Source organism: Scyliorhinus canicula, chromosome 14, assembly GCF_902713615.1.
Source record: "Scyliorhinus canicula chromosome 14, sScyCan1.1, whole genome shotgun sequence".
Taxonomy (NCBI): domain Eukaryota; kingdom Metazoa; phylum Chordata; class Chondrichthyes; order Carcharhiniformes; family Scyliorhinidae; genus Scyliorhinus; species Scyliorhinus canicula.
Genome location: NC_052159.1, coordinates 70,214,358 through 70,232,243, shown reverse-complemented (window position 1 = coordinate 70,232,243; position 17,886 = coordinate 70,214,358). Strand labels below are relative to the sequence as shown.

Genomic DNA, 17,886 nt, shown 5'->3' with positions numbered 1-17,886 from the left:
GCTGATGAGGGCAATCCAGGTGATATGGTGTACATTTACTTCCAAATGGTGTTTGATACAGCACCACATAACCAGATTTGGGAGCAAAGTTATAGCTCATGGAATAAACGGACATAGCAAGCTGGATAGTGCATTGGTTGTGTGACAGGAAATAGAGCATAATAGTTAATCACTATTTTTGGGGCTTGAGAAAGGTTTATAATGGAGTTGCCCAGGAGTCAGTGTTGGGACCCTGCTTTTCTTGGCATCTATTAATGACCTAGACCTTAGTATGCAGGGCACAATGCCAAAGTTTGTGGGTGATTGAAAACAGAGAAGCATTATAAACTGTGAGGAGGATATGTTTTTATCCAGTGTTGCTTCTACTGTACAGCTTCAAAGGGACATAGGCAAAGGTGGATTAGGGGAACAGATGGCCAATGCAGAGAAATGTGAAGAGATTCATTTTTGTAGGAAGAACTGGGAGAGATGGTGTAAAACAAAAGGGGCAATTCTAAAAGGGATGCTGGAACAGAGGACCATGGGTATATATATCATTGAAGTGGCAGGACACTATCATAGTGGTATGAGAGAATGGTTAATAACATATACAGTATCCGGGGCTTTATTAATAGGAACATAGATTACAAGAGCAAGGAGATTACATTGAACTTGTCACTAGTTCAGCCTCAGCTAGAGTATTGTATCCAATTCTGGGCACCACACATTGAGAAGGATGTGAAGTCAATGGAGAGAGTGCATAAAAGATTCACAAGAATGATTACAGGGGTGAGGATCTTCAGTTGTGGAGATAATTGGAGAAGTTAGGATTATTTTCCTTGGAAAAATGAAGGTTGCGAGGAAATTTGATAGAAATATTATTCAAAATCATGAGAGTCTGGACAAAGTAGAGAGGGAGAAATGGTTCCAACTCATGAAAGGATCGAAAATGAGGGAAATATTTAACATAATTAGTAAAAGAAGTAGAAGTGATATGCAGGAAACTTTTTTTAATGCAGCAACTGGTTAGGGTCTGGAATGAGAGTGTGGTGGAGGCAGGTTCAATTGAAGCATTCGGAAGGGAATTAGACGGCTATGTAAAAAGGAAGAATGTTCAGAGTTATGGGGAGAATATGGAGGATGGCACGAGGTGAGTTTCTCATTTGGAGATCCGGTGCAGACAATATGGTGTCATTCTGCGTCGTAACAATTTTGTGTTTCTGGGAGGAACAGAAGGTTAGATTGATGGGATTAGATTGAAGAGGAATGGGAGTAGGCTGGTGTAGAGCATGCAAACTGGCATGGACCAGTTGGACTGAATGGTCTGTCTTTATGCGAAAAATTCTGTAACTTCATATAATTTATTTCTTACCCATTGTTGCTTCTACTGCAGATTTCTGAATATCTGTGACAATAACAATGCTATTTCAGCCACATTAGTAATGTATTTAATGCCTTATATGGGCTGCTGGAGCACTTAGTTAACAAAATATATGGGTGCGATTCAGTCACTGCTTTGCGCCCAGTGTGGAGCCGATCACAACAGGGGAACCTCATGATAGTCCCAAATTAGGCCCACTTCAATATCTGGATGCTGTTTTCACCCGGCGCCTGCGAGACCTTGACAGGCTGCCTTTTAGCACTGTTTCCACAAATGTGGAGCAGGCATGATGGCACCTCGTGGGGTGGGGTCTGTCTCGCAGGCCATGAGATACCCCGGGATGGTCGGGGACAGGGCCGTGCAGTACCATGGCACTACTCCAGGCACCAGGGCACCTTGGCACTGCCAGCCTGGCATCCGGGCACTTACGGCAGTACCAAAGTGCTCGAGTGCCAGGTTGGCACTGCCAGGGGTTGGGCCCTGGGGAGGTTTAGCCCATTAGAGGGGGTGAGGGAGATGTTCCAGGAACCTCAAGGAGGTTGGGGACTAAAGGAGAGGGGTCAATAAAGTGGGGGGTGGGGGGGCTGAAAGATGGGGGTACATAGATAGGGGCTGTCTGTCAAAATAGTGCCCCAATGTGGCAGCAGCTGTTCCTGTTGACGAGCTCAGCTCGCCAGCAGGAAATCGACAGAAGTGTGGACTTGGCAGGGAGAAACTTCCCAAAACTCCAAGACTAGCGGGGGGAATCTCGGTGCTGCAACCGCCGAGAAACACCCCGCCAAACATTTACAAAAGGGGAATTGGAATTATTTCCGCTGAATAGTGGAAAAATTGTTTTGATGGTCGCCATTAGCAATTATGACCCCTTTAGATGGGGTTGAGGTCCTATACAAAACCTGTGCATCAGGAATAAAACCAGCAAGTTCAGGAAATACTCTGAAGATCAGGTTGCGTCTGTGAAGAAAGAAACAAGAGTTAACCTTCCAGGTTGCTGACCTTTCAGCAGAATTATACATTGCAGCCGAGCAGCTCTAAAACCTCAAGAAATGCAACAGAAACACAGTACCCAAATTAAGTGTCCTATTTTAACCGTAAACATTGAAGGAAGTGGTACAGTCTTTTCCTGCAGTTATTCCATCTTAGAGGCATTGTGAAGATGATATTACAGGTTACATTTTCCAATTATATGCTCCTGATACGGAGCCTGGCCTTTCGGGAGCACTTATTAGGAAGCTGTGCACATAGAACCCACAATTTTCTGTTCATTAATTTTAATATAAGAACAATTATAGTCAGTTCATGCTTCATTTTCCTAATCTGTGCTGCTGGGGCAGGTAAGGTAGTCGGCCAGGAGCTTGCGATCAGAACATTTACCCTTGTGGCTCCAAAGTTACCAGACTCCATTTCCTTTATTGAGGCTCGTATGATATGAAGCTCACCAGTTGGAAGTCTCAGATTCACGTGTCATGCTGTGACCTCACCGTTGCCTCATCCCAGCTGCAATTCTCAAAGCAGATCCACACACATCTATATGGGGATGGCGCAGTAGCACTGTGGTTAGCACAGTTGCTTCACAGCTCCAGAGTCCCAGGTTGAATTCCCGGCTTGGATCACTGCCTGTGCAGAGTCTGCGCATTCTCTTCGTGTCTGCGTGGGTTTCCTCCGGGTGCTCCGGTTTCCTCCCACAGTCTAAAGATGTGCAGGTTAGGTGGATTGGCTATGCTAAATTGCCCCTTAGTGTCCAAGAAAACAGTTAGGTGGGGTTATGGGGATAGTGTGGAGATAAGGGGATAGGGTGGAAGTAGGGGCTTAGGTAGGGTGCTCTTTCCAAGGGCTGGTGCAGACCCGATGGGCCAAATGGCCTCCTTCTGCACTGTAAATTCTATGATTCTATGATATCACTCAGACTTCACACAACGGCAATGTTTTGCAGGGAACATTGGGGAGACAGTGTTACGTGACCCAAGATAAAATATCTTACCTAAGGAGAGATGGAGATAATAAAATTACAAAAATAGATGGCATAGGATAAACCAAAAACAAGCTGTTTGTTGCTAAGTACTAATATGTGATCATTGAATGGAAAGATTATTGAAGAGCTCTGCTCTTCAGCATATATGTAAATCTGGTGCCATATTAGTGACCCATGTATGTTGTAATTTAATGAGAATCGAATGACACACTGCCTTCTTTGTACAATAGTTTACTAACCATGTGGCCTGATGACATTCCTTTGTGTATGATTAGCAGGCTATGGATTCCACTGTTAACATGAATCATTAGCGGGCTATTAAAGCTTATTACATAACAACGTGGCTGAATTAATATTTATTTGGCAATGCAAATCTCAGTATTGAACTCATAATTCAGCTATCATCAGTGGGAGAAAAAGTTATTTCATCATTAGTCAGGAATAAATGCAACACATGCTTATATGATGAGACGCACATTGTTTAAGTAACATGCATCATGTGGGAGATCAGGAAGAAATGAAATATCAGCATTACTGTGAACGCAGTTAGTTGGGAAACATTACTTTGTACTTCTTAATAAATGTGTTATTTTCAGAAGAAAGGAGTGAACAATTTCTGCTCTGTATATTCTTCCTGCTTTCTAATGTGTTACTCATGTTTATTGGTAAAATAACCTGAAGAGTTCTATTTTAATATTGGGTGATTTGTCTTTGAAAGCTGTCCTGCTTTTCTACGTTTCCGAGGAATTCTGCTCTTTCATAAGGTTTCTTCTATGCCTCTCCTTCAATGTGCTAACATCACTTTAAGCATGCCGGTCTGAGCCCACCCTCCCCCAGAAATCCCACCAATTATGCCTTTTATGTCGTTCTTATGCCTTTTATCGAGTTCTTTGAGAAGGTGACTGAACAGGTAGACGAGGGTAGAGCAGTTGATATGGTGTATATGGATTTCAGTAAAGCGTTTGATAAGGTTCCCCACGGTCGGCTATTGCAGAAAATACGGAGGCTGGGGATTGAGGGTGATTTAGAGATGTGGATCAGAAATTGGCTAGTTGAAAGAAGACAGAGAGTGGTAGTTGATGGGAAATGTTCAGAATGGAGTTCAGTTACGAGTGGCGTACCACAAGGATCTGTTCTGGGGCCGTTGCTGTTTGTCATTTTTATAAATGACCTAGAGGAGGGCGCAGAAGGATGGGTGAGTAAATTTGCTGACGACACTAAAGTCGGTGGAGTTGTAGACAGTGCGGAAGGATGTTGCAGGTTACAGAGGGACATAGATAAGCTGCAGACCTGGGCTGAGAGGTGGCAAATGGAGTTTAATGTGGAGAAGTGTGAGGTGATTCACTTTGGAAAGAATAACAGGAATGCGGAATATTTGGCTAATGGTAAAATTCTTGGTAGTGTGGATGAGCAGAGGGATCTCGGTGTCCATGTACATAGATCCCTGAAAGTTGCCACCCAGGTTGATAGGGTTGTGAAGAAGGCCTATGGTGTGTTGGCCTTTATTGGTAGAGGGATTGAGTTCCGGAGCCATGAGGTCATGTTGCAGTTGTACAAAACTCTAGTATGGCCGCATTTGGAGTATTGCGTACAGTTCTGGTCGCCTCATTATAGGAAGGACGTGGAAGCTTTGGAACGGGTGCAGAGGAGATTTACCAGGATGTTGCCTGGTATGGAGGGAAAATCTTATGAGGAAAGGCTGATGGACTTGAGGTTGTTTTCGTTAGAGAGAAGAAGGTTAAGAGGTGACTTAATAGAGGCATACAAAATGATCAGAGGGTTAGATAGGGTGGACAGCGAGAGCCTTCTCCCGCGGATGGAGGTGGCTAGCACGAGGGGACATAGCCTTAAATTGAGGGGTAATAGATATAGGACAGAGGTCAGAGGTGGGTTTTTTACGCAAAGAGTGGTGAGGCCGTGGAATGCCCTACCTGCAACAGTAGTGAACTCGCCAACATTGAGGGCATTAAAAAATTTATTGGATAAGCATATGGATGATAAGGGCATAGTGTAGGTTAGATGGCCTTTAGTTTTTTTTTTCCATGTCGGTGCAACATCGAGGGCCGAAGGGCCTGTACTGCGCTGTATCGTTCTATGTTCTATGTTCTATGTGGCCAATGCTAAACCAACATACTGGCCGTCTAGGGCTGTATATGGATCTCTCAATGCTGTATTCACATAGTTACTGATCCAAGAGACATCAATTGCTGTTTGGATGTGGGTCCACTGGCGAGAGAGTAGCAGCAAATTATATTGGAGGCATCAATATTTAACAACACCAGTTTGGGCCACCCAATGTAGAGTCAACAGTCCATTTTAAGGGTCCAATTATAGCAGGAGGTCGAAATGCGGCACCTGCCATTTTGGATTTAGTTTCTCTGCAGGCGTCCAGGGCACACATTGTAAATGTTAAAATAAATCTCCTGCACTTGTTGCAAGACCCGTTGGTGAAATCAGGCCCACCAGTGATAAACTCAATCAACAAACTCATGGCACAAACAGACAGGAAGGATCCATCAGCAGTGCAATTCAAATGGCTCATCCACTCCAGGTCAGTTACTAGTTTGGGTTGTTAGGTTGCTGTTTAAATTCTGGGCATTTTTTCTTCCGACTTCTTTTTCAAGAAGCAACCTCGAAATGTCACCAGGACCATGAAATGGGCCAGCCCTATCACACAATGCTTATTCAAACACTCATCCTTAATACCTAAATGATCATGTCTCTCTGACCTGGGACAGGGTCACTAGGAGGCCAGATGTGTGGGCAGAAGTTCCATCCATAACTCAATAATTTTGGAGGTTCATTGGCACTGCAGGAATTTTTTGAAAACGGAATTTTCCTCGTTTAAATTAATGTCTGATTTACTCACCCCCCTCAATCTTTTAACCTATTCTTTTCCTTTGAAAATCAATTCTCTTATTTTGGGGGCCTTATGATGCTAACAAGCACCAATGTTAGATGGAATGTGTTTCTTCCATTTGTATCCCAATTATAGGCACTTCTGTGCCATGTCCTCTGGGAGTTGGGCTGATTCTCACTGAAACCGTTTGTATGTACCTTTTACGGGCTGGACTGAATTGGCAGGCATTTTTGGATAGTGAGGTTTCCTGCCCACCACTAGCGGGGGATCCATCCCCTCGATCACAGCGAACCCACAGCTGAAGGTGGGATTCCTCACTCAGTGGAAATCCTGCCTCATGAAGCTGCTAGATAACCTGATTGGTTGGCAGCTATGCTGTCCCAGCAGTGCCAGTGGCAACAGTGACCAGGACTGCAACTACAAACAGTCCCCAGATTGTGAATCCTGGAGTCCAGGACTGGATAGGTGCGGAGAATCTCATGGCAGGGGGCGGCAGTGAGGCCGGGGTAGTAATGAGTTGGAGATCCTGATGGTGAGGCTAGGGAGGGAAGAGATAACCAGTGTGGGAAAGACATTGCAGACAGAGTTTGGGATGGGGAGAAGGGCACCCAATATGGAGAAAGAGTCCTTGAGGGTGGCGCTTCTACTTTCCCACCTGAGGCTCAAGCCGAGTGACCTGTCTGGCATTCCCCCTGCCTTTGAACTCCTCCCACCAGCCCACCAAGATGGATAAGTGGGCTTTAGGAACTTGTAATTTATGTACGGAGCTTTATTAGTAGAAGAAACAGACAGGATGGCATGTTGCGCAGTGGTTAGCACTGGGACTGCAGTGCTGAGGACCCGGGTTCAAATCCTGGCCCTGGGTCACTACAGTGTGGAGTTTGCACATTCTCCCCATGTCTGCATAGGTTTTGCCCCCACAACCATAGATGTGCAGGTTAGGTGGATTGGCCACACTAAGTCGCCCCTTAATTGGGAAATATATAATTGGGTTCTCTAAATTAAATAAAAAGAAGAAACAGACTGCGCAAATTTCCATTCCTCATAAACTATGGATGATGTTGGGACAACAGTAAAGATGCGCATTGCCCTTAGCTGGAACTTTTCTATTCAACTCTGATTTTCAGTCTTACACTGTGAGTAGGAACCTTTCAATGTGAAGCCTTTTTTATGAAGCACAATTAATTGGATTATTTCCTTCACGTCATAAATTTTGCACAAATAAAACAATGCCAGAAACAAATATGACTGCACTTGAACTCTTGAGCATATAGCTGAAGAATGTTCAGTTGATTAATCCAGTCATTGCCAGCACTCTTTCCAGTTGTAATTTGAAAGAAAAAATTAATGCTTACAGTTCAAATGAAAATTAAAATGTATAGCAGTTTTCTAGAAACTGAAAAGGTGAATCATGAACACAGTGAGCTGATTTTAATCAGAGCTTTGGGTATGGGCTGGGAGACAGGTGATGGAAAGGTGGTACATGTAAGATGTGAGGAGTGGATTGTTCATCATCTGCCAGCAGCAGGCAAGATGGCAAACAGCCCTCCCACCTCGAGGCACATTGCACCTTGAAATGACCAATTATGGGCCTCTTTCCATCCCTGCAGATATTTTACCAGCAGTCGGTATTCCCTCTGCAATATGGGAAAAATGCCAGTTAAACTCTGGCTGTCTCCCAGGAGGATGAAGGTGCCCCCACTATTGGGCACTCTATCACCTTCCCCTACCACCAGCACAACGACACACACCTCGGTGAGTGTCATTAGTGGACAGGCTTCAGGGCACTATCTGGTGAGCACCACACAGTTGCTGATGCACATACGGAGGAGGTAGGAGCATCCAAGGGGAACAGAAGTCAGAGGTCTGCCGAATCTCAGGACAGAGCTGGGTCCTGGCCAGATGTGGAGCTTCTGGACAAAGTTTTCACGAGCTGATGCAGAGGATAGGACAGAGCCGTGAGATTTAGGAGGTGTGTCGATGACATTCCAGCGACTGCAATGCCGATTGCACGAGTCCTTCAGGCACAGGGTATGGTGCCGGCAATGCATACATGGCACCGAGGCCAATACTGCTAGGCTGGCGACTGCAGTTGAAAACCTGGATCACTATTTCCGCGCCTTGATTGCCGTCAGCTCAACACCTCTCAACCCATGGCTCCATCTGTGACAACCATAGCTGAGGGCCTCAACACCATATCCCAGTTGATTAGGGACATATCCCATGACACAGGTGGACATTGCCGAGACACTCCAGAGCAGGGCCCTGTCAGTGAGGGCCATTGCTGAAGTCTTCAACACCATGGTGCAGGCAATGGGGATTCGCCAGGACTGGCAGAGCTGGAGCACCCAGAGGCTTCTGGAGTTCACTCCAGCTGCCCCTCCATCCCATGGAGCCCCCAGGGACCTACGGGCACTATCAGGGAGGAGGAAGCACTGGAGGTCTACCCAGGGTCCTCCACCAAGGAGACTTATGGCCATCTCCAGTTATTCTGAATCCCCCCTCCTGATGCTGGCTCTACTCAAGGGCAACGGGCAGAACAGGGTGGCATAACAGCATGCTTGACACCGGTAACTTGGCCGGGCCCCCCCCCCCCCCCCCCCCCCCCCCCCGGCTCCAGGCGCTCCACAGGATGTCCGCCAAGGACAGACAACAGGATGCGGAAAGCAGCATGCTGTCTCCACCTCTGATGTGCATCCTGCGACACATCTTACGTCGTACAAGGTCATGGAAGATCAAGAAGAGTGAGGGGGCCTGAGTTGGCACTGGTGAGGTCACTATCTGTAGCTAGGAGGAATGGAAATCTGTCACATTAAAATATGTCACACCTGATATATGTGAAGTTTCCGTCACGTTAATCTTCTCAGTGGGCTTTCTGCACCCCCGCTGCTCCAAGATCAAAAGCCCCTGATGCAGACACCCTTCGAGGATGAGCGTGAGTGTGCTGTCAACAGAAAGACAGGAGTCAGATTTCATCAGATCGTGATGAGCGTCAGAGCTTTCCTCACAGTGAGTGAGACAAACCCTTGGAGGGTGCAATAGGGTAGCCAGGGAAGGAGTGGTGTGGTTGCGGAGGGGGAGTTGTGGGGGGGGGGGGGAAGGAGGGGGAAAATGGAGTAGGGGTGTCGAGCTGACAGACACAGCAAACAGCCTTGTGCTACGATAATCCGGAGAGGATGACGGCCTCCCCGGACCTCCTTGCATGTCAGGCCCCCGTCGCAGCATGTCCTCGATCCTCTGGTTCCTCCTCGAATTCATCATCCAACCCCTCCATATCTGTCTCATCCTCCTAAGACAAAGCCACATGTCCCTCCGTCTCCTCCTCCAGCATGTCACCCGCTGCTGTGCCAGATTGCGGAGGGCACAACAGACCACCATTAAGCCAGAGAACCTCTGGGGGGTGTACTGCAGGGCACCTTGAGCAGCCCAGTGCACTTCTCAATGATAGCACACGTGGGCATCATTGTATCAGTTCTCCGCGTTGGTCAGGACTCCGCACTGGCGTCATCAGCCATATCCTCAGTGGGAATTCTTTACCCCCACAAGCCAACCCGTCATCCAGGGGTGGTCCTCAAAGACACCGGGGGCGGGATTCTCTGATCCGGAGGCTAAGTGTTGCGTTTCATGACGGCGTCAACACGGCCTCAGGATCAGCAATCTGGCCCTTACAGGGGGCTACCACGGCACCTACGCCGCTCCAGCTGCTGATCCCAGTGTCAACTGGGCGCCGCGGGGCCGTGCATACGCAGTGGCACCGGCACCAACACACGCATGCACAGTGGTACCGGCGCCAACACGCACCTGTGCAGTGGATTCCTTCTTCGCGCAGGCCCCGACGCAACATGGCGTAGGGCTACAGGGGCCGCGCAGAAGAATGGAGGCGGCATGGCGCGATTCGTGCCGGTTGCAGGGATTCTCCGGCCTGGCCCCGGGCTGAGAGAATCCAGCCCCGGAGATCTCCAAGTGCCCCAGGATGGGGCTGTCATGCATGCGTCTAGGGTAGCGGGCACACATAAGCATGATTCTGAGGCAGTGGTTACACACGATCTGAACACTCCCCTGCATACCCCACCCTATCCTCGAAAGCCTGTAACCTAACCAGCACATCCCTGGACACTAAGGGGCAATTTAGCATGGCCAATCCACCGAACCTGTAAATCTTTGGACTGTGGGAGGAAACCAGAGCAAACGGAGGAAACCCTCAGGCACGGAGAGAACGTGCAAAGTCCACTCAGTCACCCAAGACCAGAATTTACCCAAGTTCCTGCCACTGTGAGGCTAACCACTGTGTCGCCCCTGTGCTACTCTGCCACCTGTAGACCCACAGACCTCTGCTGGAAACATTAGCGAGGCAGTGCTCAGCTGCCCTCCGCTAATTCAGATGCTTACCACATCAAAGAGAAGTAAGTGCAATGAAAGTGCTTGAGTCATCTCTTTGATATGGTCAATGTTTACAAACTGAATTGTGAAGGGATATGAATGGATCAAAGCTGTAAATGGTTTTTACAAGGTGTTAATCACAAACCATGATGAGAGGGCCAAAGGGGCAAGGTCTATATAGCAAACCCAGCACCCCATGCTCTGCCCTCCCGCAATTCTCCAGTGCCCGCGGCCGGGAATCACGTGGGCGAGGTTCACTCGTGGTCTCAACAATCATGAACCTGATGTTGCTGCCTTAGCTCTCTGTGAGGTCTACCACACCAGGGCCATGATGATAGAGACCATCCAAGCCCATCCCTCTCCCTCAACATCACGTGTCAGTCCCGAACCTCCCCCTCACCCACCCTGCACCGCACAGCAGCCCCAACCCCTGGACTGCCAAGATGCCTCCCCACCTACCCAAGTGCGTAGTGACCCGCACCACCCACAGCAACCACTGTGATAGGGAGACACCCCACAGGGATCCCTGTCATTACGATGCATTTGCATTTCTTTCCATGCTCTCGCTGATGAGCGGCTTGGACCTTGTTCACACCCCCAGCAGGGGGATGGAGCATGGCGTTCGTGTTGACGCCCGATGTCAATCGCAAATTTGCCCCGTTACTCGATTCTCCATCCCATCGGAAAATGCATTTTGGGCATTCTGGGGATGGAGTTTTTAACAAGATATTGTGAATCACAGTGCTGAGGAATTTGTGGAAATTATCTTGGTTGCATCTCAGAGCATAAATTAGATATTGTAGATTGTTTTACTTTGTTGACTTTGCACAGTAAAGTTTGGGGGGAGGCGTCCAGCGGGCCCATTACGCCCCAGCGGAAATCCGTCTTGCACCGGAAATTCCCGCAAGAAGGCTATAACAAGATTTGCGAAAGGGAGAGCTCAGAATGAGATGTTCCACACCCACGCCGGTGACGTAATCAGGGCATGAACCTAATCACCATACATTTTAATATACTTCAAAATTGAAAATTGGCTTAATGCTGTATCTTCCAGGAATGTCAAATGTTCCCGATTGCTGGCATTACATCACGCTAGTGGGAATCATTCTGGTCACCAAAAATGAAGACTAGATGTGATGACCACGCTGGGAACTTAGAGGCCTGTATAGCCCTGGATGGTCAGGTATGGCAGGCACTACCCTGACATCCTAGCAGTGCCAAACTGGCAGTGCCAGAGGAAGTGCCAGTTGACACTGCCAAGCGAGGGACCTGAATGGATGGGGCCGAAAGGAAGACCCCTTCGGAGGGCCCCGTTGGGGGAGAGGGGGGAGGGTTGATGCTGGCGTTCATTGATGGGGGATTTCAATGTCTGTGGGGATGGGATTGGGGGACTTTAACTTCATTTTGCAATTGGTCACCATTTAAAAACGGGGTCCCGATCTCTATGGAGGCGGCCTTATCGGCTTCTTTAGGCCCTGCCCCTCACAATGACAGTGCAAAACCCACACACCCTTTTAAACATTGGCAAAGTTTGGGAAGATCTCAACAGAGAACCTGTCTGTTTCTCTGGGAAGAACCACGCCGGTGTTGGTCAGAACCTGAAACTTGGACGTTTTATGGAAAGATTCTGCCCTATTTGTTTGCTTAAAACTATAGAATTTTGTGGCTTTATTCTTTAGTGCTCATCTAAGATTTCAAACTTTGTGTACTTTAAACAAAAAGTTACTGGTCCCTAACCGGATTGTGATGCGATACAATTCCTCCAAACCGAGGTGTGGAAGGACAGTTCTTCATCATTTGCAATAAATACCAGCTAACAGGTGTGCGATTTTGCACACAAATCTCTCCTTTTCTTTCCCCAACCCCCAGATGGAGCAATCCACCACTGCAAGGCCTTGCAACCCACCTGAAAATTACCAGAACATGCTTAGAATTGGACCACTGAGCTATCAATTGCATGGAAGGCTTGATATAAATGCCTGTAATCTTGAGCTAAATGTTTTGCTGCTGAAACCTCCAGGATGCTGTTAATGAGGCTTGATGTTGTTAGAAACTAAATAGCACAGAAATAATAGATTGGAACATATATATTCGGGATGTTTCTCTCTCATTTTGCCACCATTTCGTCACCCTTTTCTCTTTGACTATGCACCTCCTTCAGGCTTCTCCTCAGAACCAGCACCATTCTTGAATGGCCACTAGGAGGCATACAAGAATGGTCCAGTGATGCTACCCCTTCTGTTTCCCTTTGGCCTTGTGCAAAAATACCATCAGCACAGCAAGAAATCAATGAACTGGGGCTTACTGGCATGGTGCCACACGTTAGTATGCCGATACACCATGCCATCAGTAACATAGCACATTGTAAAGGGGCATTAACAGCAAGAAAAATACTTGTCAAAACCTTTTCGCTCTTTATTTATTCTTTCATGGCATTTGTTGCCCTTCCCTAATTGCACTTGAGTATGTGGTGATGAGCCAACTTGTTTACAAGCATGCATAGAATCATAGAATTTACAGTGCAGAAGGAGGCCATTTGGCCCATCAGATCCGCACCAGCTCTTGGAAAGAGCACCCTACTTAAGCCCATGCCTCCACCCTATCCCAGTACCCCACCTAACCTTTTGGACACTAAGGGGCAATTAAGCATGGCCAATCCATCTAACATGTACATCTTTGGACTGTGGGAGGAAACCGGAGCACCCGGAGGAGACCCATGCTGAGAAGAGGAGAAAGTGCAAACTCCACAGTCACCCGAGGCCGGAATTGAACCCGGGTCCCTGGAGCTGTGAGGCAGCAGTGCCAACCACTGTGCCACCGTGCCGCCCAACACAACACAAATCATTAAGATACCTGTGAATTATGTCATCGTGGTAAAAAAAATTACTCTTGGATCTTCTCCCTCCTGAATGAAACTATAATGGCTCACAAAGACTTTTTCCAGAAGATAGTGTTATTTTAATGTTCAGCTAATGTCAGAAAGAAAAGAAATCTCCAGCATCTTAATATTCTGTACAATGTGAAAACCAATGTTTCACATTACACTTCTCCTTTCATAGAATCATAGAATCCCTGCAAAAGGAGGCCATTCAGCCCATTGAGTCTGCACTGACCCTCCGAAAGAGCACCCTACCGATGCCCACTCACCCATTCCCGCCACCCTAACCTACACATCCCTGGACACTAAAGGGAAATTTAGCATGGCCAGTCCAACTAACCTGCACATTTTTGGACTGTGGGAGGAAATTGGAGTACTTGGATGAAACCCACACAGACACAGGGAGAAAGTGCAAATTCCACACAGAGGAATTTCACTCAAGGCTGGAATTGAATCCGCGTCCCTGGCGTTGTGAGGATGCTGTGCCGCCCCTGTCTGTGGATCTATCTCCTTTAAAGTCTGTGCCTTGAACTCTGTGCCTGACTCGTTTTATGAATATTTAAGTATGGAGTTATTTGCAAAACCACGGTTGTTAGGTTATGTATCAGAGTTATGAGAAACCTTTGTAATTACTGTTTCTACCCAGCACATTTTGAGTTCCCAGCAACAATCAGGTCCCAGTTCATGAAGTGCATGGGCAGGATTCTCCATCCGGCTGCACCCATTGTTTGGTGTGGCGTGCCCCCACCGGCAGCGGAACCCTCCGTCCCTGCGGCCAGCCAATGGGGTTTCCCATTGTGGGCACCCCCATGCCATCGGAAATCCGCAGGTGTGAGAGCACGAAATGTAGTATCCCGCCGATGGAGAATCCCACCCCTCGTCTTTATAACAATCTCCCTTAATGTCCTCTCCAAATTAATTTTGTCCATGAGACTGACTTTCTGCTCCTTCAAATCCATTACATTAAATTTATGACAACCTAACGTCCCTTCATGGCCCCAAAATACCTGCATTATAAACAGTTCCATTTCTTCACTCACTTCTGCCATTCTTTTCGCAACTGTAGTCACCACTATCTCCAGTAAATTAACAGTGAACCGCCTGTTCTTGCAAGCAGCCACCCCATCTCTAACTTTAGTTTTCTCTCCAAGGTTCTTAAATTTGTAAATCTCGCCTTGGATCCTGCTCATCTTTCCATTATTCCCTGTTTAAAACTTTCCAATTAATAGCCCCTGTTCCTGGAAGTGATCTCCTCTGTGACTGAAGCCTCTTTCTCCTTGACCTCACCGCAACCTTTGACATGATTGGCGATAGAATGTCGTTGCAACACTTCTCCTCTATTGTCCAGCTCAGTGGAACTGCATTCACCTATTTCCCCTTTTACATATTCATCAGTAGCCACAACAGCTGCAACAATGGTTTTCTGTTCTGTCCTCACCATTGTGACCTTTAGGATCATCTAGCATTTTCCTCCTCCGCCGTATCTATGTACTGCCACTTAGCGTTAATTTCTTCCAGCTCAATATTGGAAAGATTAAAACTGCTATGCTTAGCCTCCACCATAAACTTTGCATCCTTCTCAAGAACACCATCCCCCTTTCCATAGGTGGAACCACACTATTGCACCCTCTGCATCGAGTTCAAGTCTGAGTTCAATTTCTGACTCAATATCCTCTTTGCCACAAGACCAGTCTATGTGCACCTTTAATATCATTCATCTCTACCCTAATTTCAACTAGTCTGCTGCTGAAATTCTCAGCCATTCCTTTGTCACTTCCAGAGTTCTCATTCCGAAGCTTTCCTGGTTGCCTTCCACCCTCCATATTAATACATTTCAGCTCATCAAAACTCTGCTCCCCATATTTAATTCTGCCCTGGGTTCTACTCACCAATCACCCCTGCCCTTGTTTACTTACCTTTGCTTTTAGTTCTTCAAGGCTTCAAATGTACAATTCATCTCCTATTTAAATGCCTCCATGACGTCAACTCCCTTTGTGCTTGATTTTCAATTGCCTATCGGGGTGAGATTGGTTACTTTGAAAATATTGCTCCAAGATGGCATGTCAATGCTCCTGTGGTACTGTGGTACTCTGCTCTGGTCAGGGTAAGGGCCAGAGAGGGAAGGAGGAGCTGGCAACCCACTCGCCTCCAATTAACCGCCTGTTAAGTTCCGTGAATAGCTTGCTAATGGGTTGGGGGGGGGGGGCCCAGAAAATGATTTTCAACACCAGTCTGGTGCATTTTAATGCACATATGTTGGTTGCAGTGCAAGGAGCCATTGAGTCATGTTTCTGCGGAAAAATAAATTGGTAAAAAGGATTGTTAATTTCTGAATGAGGCTACTGTCTTTTCATTGGCTATTTGACCACTTGTCTGTGCCGTGAGGCTGCTGGGCCTCTGTTTTCTGCTTCCTCTGTTCTGGAAGGTAGCAGCAAACCCAATCATGGCTTCTGTCTGCCTTTGAGGGCTTTACTCCTCTTGACAGTGTTCAGTGCCACTAACTGGGCCCCAATCTCTCTGCCAGCCCAATTAGGGGATCAGCATTTGAAGATAGTGTTGCGTTGGCGCTAAAGGATTAGGAACTGGCAATGATCTGTGTATTGGGTACCTGACCTGGATTGAAAATAAAGGCCCCTTTCTCTGAAACCTCCTCTCGTCTTTCAAACCCCCCTTCCCAGCCCGCCCAAACTCTGCGTTCCTTTAAGTTGGAAAGAAAGGAGGAAGGAAGGAAAGAAAGGATGAAATTATATATATATGGGCAGCGTGGTCCATTTATATAAGGTCGTTTGTCTGCACCACAGTGATTAATATAGAGCCATAAAGCATGGTTGCAGGGATATCACTGGTAAAATGGCGGAAACTGCAACAGCAAATTCCTGTACACAGTAATGTGCAAATGATTAACTCATCAGTGCGTCATCATGTTGTTTAAGGGATAAATGCTGGTTGTCCACCAGGGATAAATCATCTGCTCTGCTCCAAAATTGTGCTTTGGAATCTTTTATGTCTGACTTGAATCAATGTCTTATCAGAAAGACAGCACCTCTGGCAGTGCAGCACTCCTCAGTACTGCCCGGGAGTTTCAGCCTAGATTTTGGTACTGAAGACTCTGGAGTGGGCCATCTGACTCAGTGCTGAGAATGCTATCAATTGAGCCACAGCATCCTTCACTCCTTTCATCCGAGCTCTGGTGACAATGCTTTCAGTCATTTGGGTTCTAGGCTCCTGAATTCCATGTTTAAACCCCCTTTACCACTCCACACCCTGATCTCTTTGATGACCACCCCTGAAATCTTCCCACATTGACCAACTTCGACCGCAGTCATAGGAACGTAGGAATTAGGAGCAGAAGGAGACAATTCAGTCCTTCGAGCCTGCACTGCCATTCAATCAGATCATGGCTGAGCTCTTCTTGGTCTCAAGTCCGCTTCCCGACCTGTTCCCCAGATCACCTTAACCCTTTTTAAAATCAGAAATATATCCATCTCCCTCTTGAAACCATTTAATGGTTCGGACTCCACCGCACCATGGGCCAGCGAGTTCCACAAATTCACCGCCCTCTGCGAGAAGTAGTGCCTCCTCATCTCAGTTTTAAATCTGCTGCCTCTCAGTCTCTATCTGTGACCTTTTGTCCTACAAGGGAGAACACTTAGTCGACATTTACTTTATCAATCCCTTTTAATATATTATAAACCTTGATCATATTCCTTCTCATTCTTCTAAATTCCAGCGAGGATAAGTGCAAACTGTTTAATCTCTCCTCATACATCAACCCCTTCATCCCCGGCATCAATCTGGTGAACCTCCTCGGAACTGCTTCCAATACCACCACATCCTTCCTCAAATAAGGAGACCAAAACTGGACACAATACTCCAGATGTGGTCTCACCACACCCTACACAATTGCAACCAGTGGCCAATGGCGAGCCACTGAGAAATATGCAACGGGAAGGTTGAGAATCTCGGCTAACATGTATTTACTCAGGGAACATTTCATCAAATTAGTTTTTTTACATGCATTCAAGAAAATTGTTGTCTACAAATTATGTGGCTAACACATTGGACGTAATTAACTGGCCGCATCCCGCTGGAATCAGGGTGGGACACGGATGATAGATCCCGTGAGAGGCCTCTTTTGGAACTCCCCATGGTCATTACGCCTTGCAAGATCGAATGAGATCTTGCGAGATGTCGCACTCCAGATCCCACCCACAATAGATGAGACAAAGACTTGCAGAATTAAGTGAGCTTAAAAGTTCACTTAACTCTGCCGACGCCAGATCCAACCAGCACCTGGGATCTACCGGTCTCGCCAAGGGACCCCATCCAGGCACCATTTAACACTAGTCCCCACAAACGGGGAACAGGCAGAATGGCACTTGGGAAGGGGGTGTCTCCCAGGCAATCAGAGGGCCCCCAGATAGTTTGCATCTGGG

General features: G+C 47.1%; 1 protein-coding gene across 1 annotated transcript in view; it reads left to right on the top strand.

The window, feature by feature from the left end:
* LOC119977336 (PC3-like endoprotease variant B) overlaps positions 1-17,886 on the top strand; it is a 1,015,536-nt gene that overhangs the window by 567,199 nt on the left and 430,451 nt on the right. The window lies entirely within an intron of this gene.